This window comes from Miscanthus floridulus, chromosome 7 (genome assembly GCF_019320115.1).
Source record: "Miscanthus floridulus cultivar M001 chromosome 7, ASM1932011v1, whole genome shotgun sequence".
NCBI lineage: Eukaryota > Viridiplantae > Streptophyta > Magnoliopsida > Poales > Poaceae > Miscanthus > Miscanthus floridulus.
In genome coordinates, this window is record NC_089586.1 from 115,415,612 (window position 1) to 115,424,467 (window position 8,856).

Consider the following 8,856-nt stretch of genomic DNA (forward strand, 5'->3'; position numbering starts at 1 on the left):
TCGGGTGCAAGTTTCATCAGTTCATCAGAGCTGGATCTTGATCGGCAGGCCGTAATCCATGGCAACGTAGTGACTGTACTACCAAACAGTAACATGCCATCTGCTCAGCGCAATATGTGCCTTGGATCCACCCCTCTTCTGCACATCACAATTGAAAACATCTGAGGTCTGTAGTTGACTTCTGGTTGGTGCTTATTGTTGGCGTCAGATAGCCAATTGTCCAGTTTCCGTTTCAGAAATCAGAATAGACATCAACGATCGACCAGAGCTTGACAATAAGTTTAGTTTCCCTGATGGGAGAACTGAGAAGTAGAATAATAGCAGTGTAGAACGCACAATGGCTGCTATGACACAATAGATAATGCATGCACAATAGACACTTCTGCACCCAATTCGATGCAACATGTACAGAATTACAGTATGAACATGCGTGTCGTGCATCAATTAGCGATCAAATGCAGCAGCAAGTCGCTCCAAGCGTCGATGGGGCCTGGCAAGCACCAGTGCACGCAGTCGATGCCGAAGCCGACCTTCTCGTGCGGCCAGTGCCCGTACTGCCCGGGGTGCCCGTCGCCCCTCATCTCGCTGACGTCCAGCAGCGCGAACCGTCCTGGCGCCGCCGCGCTCGCCGCGGCGTGGAACTCCTCCACCTGCGCGGCGTGGAACGCGGCCTCCGTCTCCGGGAGGCCCGTCTCGCCGCTCCGCGTGGGCCGCGTCCGGAGGCAGTTCCCGCCGTCGTACCACTTGCCGTTCTCGTAGTGCGGCGGCGCCACGGTCCGGACGACCACCTTGCCGCGGAACCCCGGGACCTCGTCCCGCAGCGCGCGGAGCGCGGTCCGGAACGACGCGCGCACGGCGCGGTGCGGCGGCACGTACGTGGCGTTGGGGTCGCCGTAGTCGCTGCAGCCCAGGACGCGGCCGCGCTCGTGGAGCACCACGGGGCGGGTGAACCACTTGGCGCCGTTGAGGACGACGTAGTCGTAGCCCCGCGACGGCGCGCGCCCACTCCGGGTCGGCCTCGTCGAGGTACACGTTGTGCGGGTCCATGAACTGCTGCGTCCCCGCGCGCGTCAGGTTCCAGCGCACCAGGAACGGCGTCCAGAACACGGTCACCGTGAAGTTGTGCTCGCGGTAGTGGTAGGTGCGCGTGCAGTGGATGCAGTCCTTGGGCTGAATCTCCTGCGGGTACTCCACCTGCATGCGGCCGGAAACCGATCTAAACGTTGCATTGCGATGCTCGGTGATACGTGCGCTAGCTGAACAAAAGTATATGTGTGTACCTTGGAGAGGAGGCACATGAGCGACTGCATGTGGTTTCGTGCGACGGAGTCGCCGACGAAGGCCATGGACTTGTGGCGCACGAGGCGGAGGAAGGCGGCCGGGTCGAAGCGGGGCAGGTCGCAGCCGTGCGGCTGCCACCGCCACCGGAGGATGGAATCGAGCCCGGGCTTGCCGTACTTCATGCAGTCCTGGCGGTTGTCGATGAACGGGCACGTCGCGTTGGTGTAGGAGGGCGCGGCGGGGTCGGGCACCCACTCGCCCTTCGCGACGTCGCACGCCGCGCTCCCCTCGAGGGAGGACGACGATGTCGCCGTCTTCGCGTGAGACGTGGCGTTCGGCGGCACGTCGAGGAGCCGGTCGGTTTTGAGCGAGGAGTAATTGGACGCGGTGAAGACGACGAGCAGCAGGACGAAGAGCAGGCCGGTGGTGGATGTAGCTCTGCGGACGACCTGGCTGCTGCTGCTAGGCTTCATCTTGGAAACTCACGCCGGCTTGAATGAGGAGTTGATGGTTTCATTTTATGTTTTGAGTGCCGATGATCGATCAAGTAGAAGTGTCTCTGCTGTTGTGCCAGCGTCAACGTGCAAGAACGTGTGGGGGCTCGATCGGGCACGAAGCAGTAGCAGTACCGACAACAAGAGGGAGTCAAATCATGTAATTCTGCTAACCTGTCGTGGCAGTGAACTACAAGTGGTTGACTCAACTGCAACCAGGCGGCAGCTGAGAGACGTGGCCTCCGACGTCGCAAGCGCGCGCCGCATCGGCGAGGAGGCCGGCCAACTCCTCCCAGTCCCTTGTTGTAAAAAAAAAAAAAAAAAAAAAAAAAAAAAAAAAAAAAAAAAAAAAAAAAACCCTCCTCCCAGTCCCTAAGCACTCATGCGTGGAGCCACAAAGACAATACGACGCGCTCCGTCGCCTACGGGTCTAGACCCGGTGATCTCACGAAGGACGCAATCCAGTGATCTGAGTGTAGTCGTAGGTCTGTTTGTGTACGCGTGATGTGAGTGTGTTGTGCGTGTGTAGGGTGGGTGTGAGTCTATATATGAGCAGATTCTACAGCTGTACCCAGATAAGAGGCGTAAAAAAAAAAGCTCTCACGGCATATAGGGCCTTGCTCCATTCGTCCCCAAAAAAAAGAGCCCCCAAAAATGGAAGTGTTTGCTGCCTCTATAAACCACAGAGGGTTTAGGTTGAGTCAAATTTCTTACACTTAATCAAATTTATAGAAAAATAATATCAATATTTATGTCACTGAATAGGTTTAATATGAAAATACAATTCATAACTAAGTGATGATAATTATTTGGTATCATAAATATTAGTAACTTTTAAAAAAAATTGGTCAAACTTTATCTTTTTTCCCACCTCTCGGGGTGTGTAACAATTACATTTTTTGGGATGAAGGGATTATTTATTTAGGTATAATGATCATAAGCTCTAGGCCACAGCACCAATAATATATAGCAGTGTCGTATATATCATTTTTTTTACGACTTAGGCTTGCCGCCGAAGTCATGTGCCTGCCTATTGCAGCGAGATGCAGTTGTTGCAGAGGTTAAAGAAGTCCTTCCAATGCCACATCAACTATTTGATCAATAGGTTCTAAGAGGATTTATGCCGTTGTTGCACATCAGGGATCCTTAAGCCTGTTTGGATGCACTCGTATCCACCATGATGTACTCCTACACATATGGATTAAGGTGAATATGAATGCATCCAAACAAGGTCTTAGATGGATTGAGATCTTCTTTAGGTTGGTTATATGCTCTAGTCAAGGCACACATCAATTCACAGTTGGTCTTATGACGAAGCCGTCCAATTTAACTCTACTCTGAGTGTACTTGTCACCCATTTGGCGCTAAAATCAACTAGTTACCGAATCAAATTCTGTAGTCCATCGACTCCACCTCGATTGAGAACCCAAAAAACATCCAAGCTTACACATCTAGAAATAAGTAAAGTTTACAACATTCTTTACTTCAGTTCATCATAGTCACAAAGTTTTCCTGATAAAAAAAACACTTTTATAAATATACACATATATTATCTCAAATAAAAGAGGTAAGTATTCCTCATAATGAATCTAGATTATATGTTGTCAATCCATATGAAATTTAAGACATATATTTATATTAATTTTATATACACGATAATATATTTTATGGAACTATATTTTATGGATACCTTTAGCCAAAGTGTCACATTGTCACCTTACAGACCACCATGTCCTGATGATCATATATTTTCGATTGGAAGGTGTCCTCCTTTGATTTGACATTACAAGACATTAGGACTAACTTTTGGCCAACAATTTCTCTATTACTATTAATGCATGGAAATACAAATTTGTTCTATCAGATCCGATTATGACTATGATTTTATATCATGTAAATCTTATAGTATAGTATAACAAAGTATTTGCCGACAAACTTGTGTTGCAGCAAAAAACAGATATTGTTTGTGATTTTTCAAACGAATCAGAGAGGAGTACATCATAACTCTAACCAAATATTTCCGTTACATTGAGATATAATTCTCCGGTGTAACAACAGTTACTTAAATTAAGAAGTTCATACATTAACTTTAACTATGGCAGAAGTTTGATTTTCAATCTTCAAATTCAAATCCGGTAACTGACATGTCAAAATCACTCCATACAAACCATATGGGATGAAACCATGTTCAAATTGATGCCGAGGTGTTTTATTGGGTGTTGCAGTGATGAAGGTTTAAACAAACCCTATGATAGTTGAGTTCAAAATCAAACTTTTACACTCTATCAAGATATTATTTTAGTTTTTTTTAACATATAGTGTAAGATTACGTTTCATTTGTGTTTAAGTTGTACTCACGCTGATAAGGGGGTGACAATAAGCTGTATTTACTTGGCAAATATGTAATGATGGCTCGGATTTAGACACATATTTAGAGGTTGTTTTAGGCCTCTGGGTTAATACTCATTGTTGCCATATGGAAATCCGCCTATGTGGTGTTTCTATAGGGGCATTTTGGTACATCCCACATGTGATTTTTTTTGGGAGGAGGGGGGGGGGGGGAGTCGTGGCCATCAAAACCAGTAGTCTGGCTGCTGCTCGAAAAAAGTAGCTTCTTCCCCAAATGATGGGCTCGTTCTTCCACCTTGAGAGCTAGGGTTAAGGAGCACTTGAGATAGTGAGAAGTGTATTTTCCCCTCTAGATCAACTAAATAAAGAGTACCCCTAGTGTATATTTGTGAGGGGATTTGGAGCCTGTCCCCTATTTATTGGCTCCCACAATGTATCTTCCTCTCCAAAGTGGATGATTGTTCGCCGCTGCCTATATTTTTCCCTGCAAGGGGTTTTCCACATAAATCTTCATGTCTACACTTGATTTGGTATTTATCTTGGCATACATGCATGTTGATTGCTCACTACATTGCTCGCTATTGATGCCATTTGTTCAAGTTCATGGTGTATGATTGAGTTGGCATATGTTGACGATGAGGATTGATGTGTTAGTGAACTAATCCTTTCAAGGATATTCCTTACTGTGAAGTTTGGACATAATCTTGTTTAAAGAATTGATACTATGAAGCTATTTTGTTATATGCACATAAGTTGTTCGGTAAAATGTTTATGAGTAATTAGCTTGTTAATTTCAACTCAGGGTCACAAAATCTCTTACACTGGTACATTTGTGAATTTTCGTCTAAAAGGAGGGGGGCAAGGCCTGTAAATATTCCGGGGTTTTTTGTTTGTAAAAGATGTAAGAACCGCTAGTCTATATGAACCAGATGACGGTTCCAGTCTTGGACACAAAATTGTGCTATTACTGCAAAAGAACAAATGAACGCACACAACAAAAGTTGAATCTCAAAACAAAACGAACATTTGGATTTACACTTTGAAGTTGTTTCAGCTCCACTCATCAGTCTACGCTGCCGGGAAGAAACTTGCGAGTAGTTGCTCTGGACGCCGACGAGGTTGTCCCGATGCGTGCAGAGGTCGTCCCGGTGCGGTCCTGCGACTGCAGGGATCACCCGCGACGGCGTCACGACTTCGACCACGGACAGGTTGTAGGAATCCGTCCCGAGGCGGCTCTGCGCCCACCCTTTCCGACCCGAGAAGCCACCGGCCATGACCCAGCAGTTCTTGAACCCTACTCTGTTCAGCGTCTTCGCCACAGTCTTGGAGACGTCGTTGTAGCTGCAGGCCCATACGAAAACCACACCACACACGAAGGTCAGAAAAGGTCACCACCGTGCTCATCAAAGTTGAAACTCGAAAGCCGGAAGCAATCGGAATGGAGATATGGTTGGGGTGCACCGACGAGTCCATGATGATGACGTTGGAGCCCTTGCCGATCTTCTTGAGGTAGGAGATCTTCAGAGCGGCGATCTCCGCCTCAGCTTTCTTCGCGTTGCGCACCATGCCCTTCAGCTTGCTCGGAAGGTCTTCCAGCCTGAGAGCAGAGCACAGCGTGGTGACTTTTGCGTTGCAATGGAGAAAAATGCACTAGAGCTCGATCGTGTCGTGTGAGAAATGACTGCATACGGCACAGAGACGAGCTTGTTCTTGGCGTTCGACGGCAGCTGCGGCACGCCTGCCTTGGCCTTGTCCTTGTCGCTCCGCACGTCGATCAGCACGTAGTCCTGCGTGGTGACCTTGTCCAGTGCTTGCGCAGGGGTCAGGTCACCTTTATATAGCAACGAAATGAAGATTTTTGCCATGACGAACAATGCGAAAGGTGTATAATGTATTGCAGCATTGATGAAATCAAATGACGTCTCAGTTTGTTGGCTTAGAGGGTAGTGGAGGTCTGTTTCTCTTGCTGAACGTCACTGTAAACTGGCATCCCCATTATCCGTTTGCTTTCAATATAAAGCAGGGCCAATGTCTCTCTGATGTCTCTTCGGAGACATCCGATAAAGCAGGGCCAATGCCTTTGGTCTGAAAAAATCAAATGATGACGCAACAGGTGGCAGTGCCATTACCTTTGTAACCGCGGAGGCTGAAGGAGACCAGCGACCAGACCGGCGGCACGAGGAGGTACGCGAGAAGTGCCGCTCCGGCGGTGACGACGTAGCCCTCGGGGCCCAACGACGTGATGGTCTCCACGGTCGCCGAGGCCACGGGCTTGGCGGCGTCGATCACCTTCGTGCTCTGCTCCGCTGCGGTCTACTGAGCAGAGCAAGGTCGTCAAGTCAAACCGAACGGAACAGTCGCCGGCGGAGATCAAGAAGCTGTGGCTTATATACCACTGTACCTTGGCGACGGACAGAACAGGGGCGGGGTCGATGCCGGCGCCGTGGAGTGCCTCCGTGGCCTGCTTGGAGGCGCCGGACACCACGGGCGCGGCCAGCTGGAGGACCTCGTCGCTGGCGCTCTTCAGAACCGGAAGCGCCGGCTTGACGGCCTCGCCCAGCGCCTTGAGCACGGCCGCCACCTGCTCAGCGGCCTTGCCGCCGACGCCGATGGCCTGGTCCACCGTGTCCACCACCTGCGCAAGCGCAATGAATCCAACCACAATGCAGAAGAGCGAGGGCGGTCAATGCTACAAACTGGCACGTGCTTACCTTGATAAGCGAGCCGGCGACGTCCTCCTTGGACAAGGCCGCGGCGGGCGCGGCCGGGGTCAGTGTCAGCAATGCGGCCACGGACGCGGCGTCAGCCGGCGCACGCCATGCCGAGCTCCTGGCTGTCGGCGACGCCTTTGGCGGCGCCGGCGGCGCGAGGGATGGTCGACACGGACATTGGGGCCATGGGTGGCTTCGGCAGCTCGGCTGGTCCTGCAGTCTACCCACCCGCGCTGCGATCTCGGCCACAAACGGGCACGCGCGCTCGGTCAGGTGGCGGGTCCTGCCTCCTTTAGCGCTAATTGACACTGGAAATTTGCGAAGATTTTCGGCCACACGTGGTTTGTGTGGCAGCGAGAACGAGGTGGTGATCCACGGGCCACCGGGCCATCTCGTGATCGCCTGGTACCACGACTAGTACTTCCTGTACTACACCATCATGTACGTTTTTTTTTTTTTTGAGAAGGTCTACGTAAATCCCTTCTTCGTCTGTACTATTCGTCATGACGTTCAGATGAAAAAGAGCTTTGTTTTTTTGAGCAGAAGATGAAAAAGAGCTGGCCCGTGTAAAATCTAGCCCATCAAAGTTCGAGGAGCATTGGGCGAATCAAGCCCATCAACTATCCAGTTTCAATGGGCCTTGATTTCACTAGAATACACAATACAGACCGGCCCATAAGGTGAAGGAAATCTTTCCCATTTGCTATTTTGATACCCTTTTCTTGTCTGCACTCTGCAGAGAGAACAATACACAAGAAGTTCACTGCAGACTTAAAAAAAAAGTTCACTGCATGCTTGCAAGATTCTACCGAATCCCTCGAAGAAAACTATGGGAAATGTTCCATAATTTTTCACATGACTTTTCCACGCACACTTTATTCACCTATTCCTCTCATCTCATCTCTAGCAGCATCTTCCAATTTTCTTCCATCCTTGTAGAATCTCGATACGGAGTTCCCGTTCCAGGTAACTTTTCCCAAACAAAGCCCAAACACACACGGTGGGGAGCATGATCAAGTAGATAATCAAAACTGCTCACTAACCAGAAACAAGTGATCTCCTTCGCTCAGTTAGTATACTGTCAGATTATCAAACTGCAACTAGGCTTTTCATTAAAAAAAAACTGCAACTAGGCCTAGGCTACTAATCCAAGGTAGAAGTATATAGGTGAAGGACTGAAGGTCAGTCATCCTAGGAGTATGGAGGCAGGAGCTACGGCCTAGCTAGGCAGGATGAAGCAATCCCTTTCCTTGTGTGGTGTTTGGATTCGGTGACTAAAATTTAGGAGACGTGTCGGGAGAATTTTACATAGAGTGTTCAGATACTAATAAAAAAATAAATTACATAATCCGTCAGTACACTACGAGACGAATTTTTTAAGCCTAATTAATCCGTCATTAGCATATGTTTACTGTAGCACCACATTGTCAAATCATGGACTAATTAGGCTTAAAAGATTCGTCTCGTAAATTAGTCGTAAACTATGTAATTAGTTTCGTAATTAGTCTATATTTAATACTCCATGCATGCGTCCAAACATTTGATGAGACAACGACTAAAATTTAGGAGGGGCAACCAAACACCACCTTAACCTAGGCAACTTTCTTCTCCGCTTTCCTCTCTCCCCATTACTAAAGGACTTTGTTTAGTTCCTCCTCTAAAGTTTACTCCATATCCCATCAAATATTTAGACACATGCATAAAGTATTAAATATAGATTAAAAAATAACCAATTGCACAATTTACGACTAATTTGCAAGATGAATCTTTTAAGCCTAATTAGTTCATGATTTGACAATGTGGTACTACAGTAACACATGTGCTAATGACGAATTAATTAGACTTAATAAATTCAGTCTAGCGGATTACTGACGGATTCTATAATTTATTTTTTTATTAGTATCCGAACACTCCATGCGATACTTCTATGTGACACCCTAAAACTTTACGCCCTGATATCCATTCATCCATCCATCAGTTTCAGACAGGTGACCAGTAACAAAGAAAGGTGGCTCTGCGGT

General features: G+C 48.0%; 2 pseudogenes; both read right to left on the reverse strand.

The window, feature by feature from the left end:
* Positions 1 to 350: 350 nt before the first annotated feature.
* On the reverse strand, positions 351 to 2,051 carry LOC136464371 (protein trichome birefringence-like 20; annotated as a pseudogene).
* Positions 2,052 to 5,068: 3,017 nt separating this feature from the next.
* On the reverse strand, positions 5,069 to 7,037 carry LOC136464372 (calcium sensing receptor, chloroplastic-like; annotated as a pseudogene).
* Between the last annotated feature and the right edge of the window lie 1,819 nt (positions 7,038 to 8,856).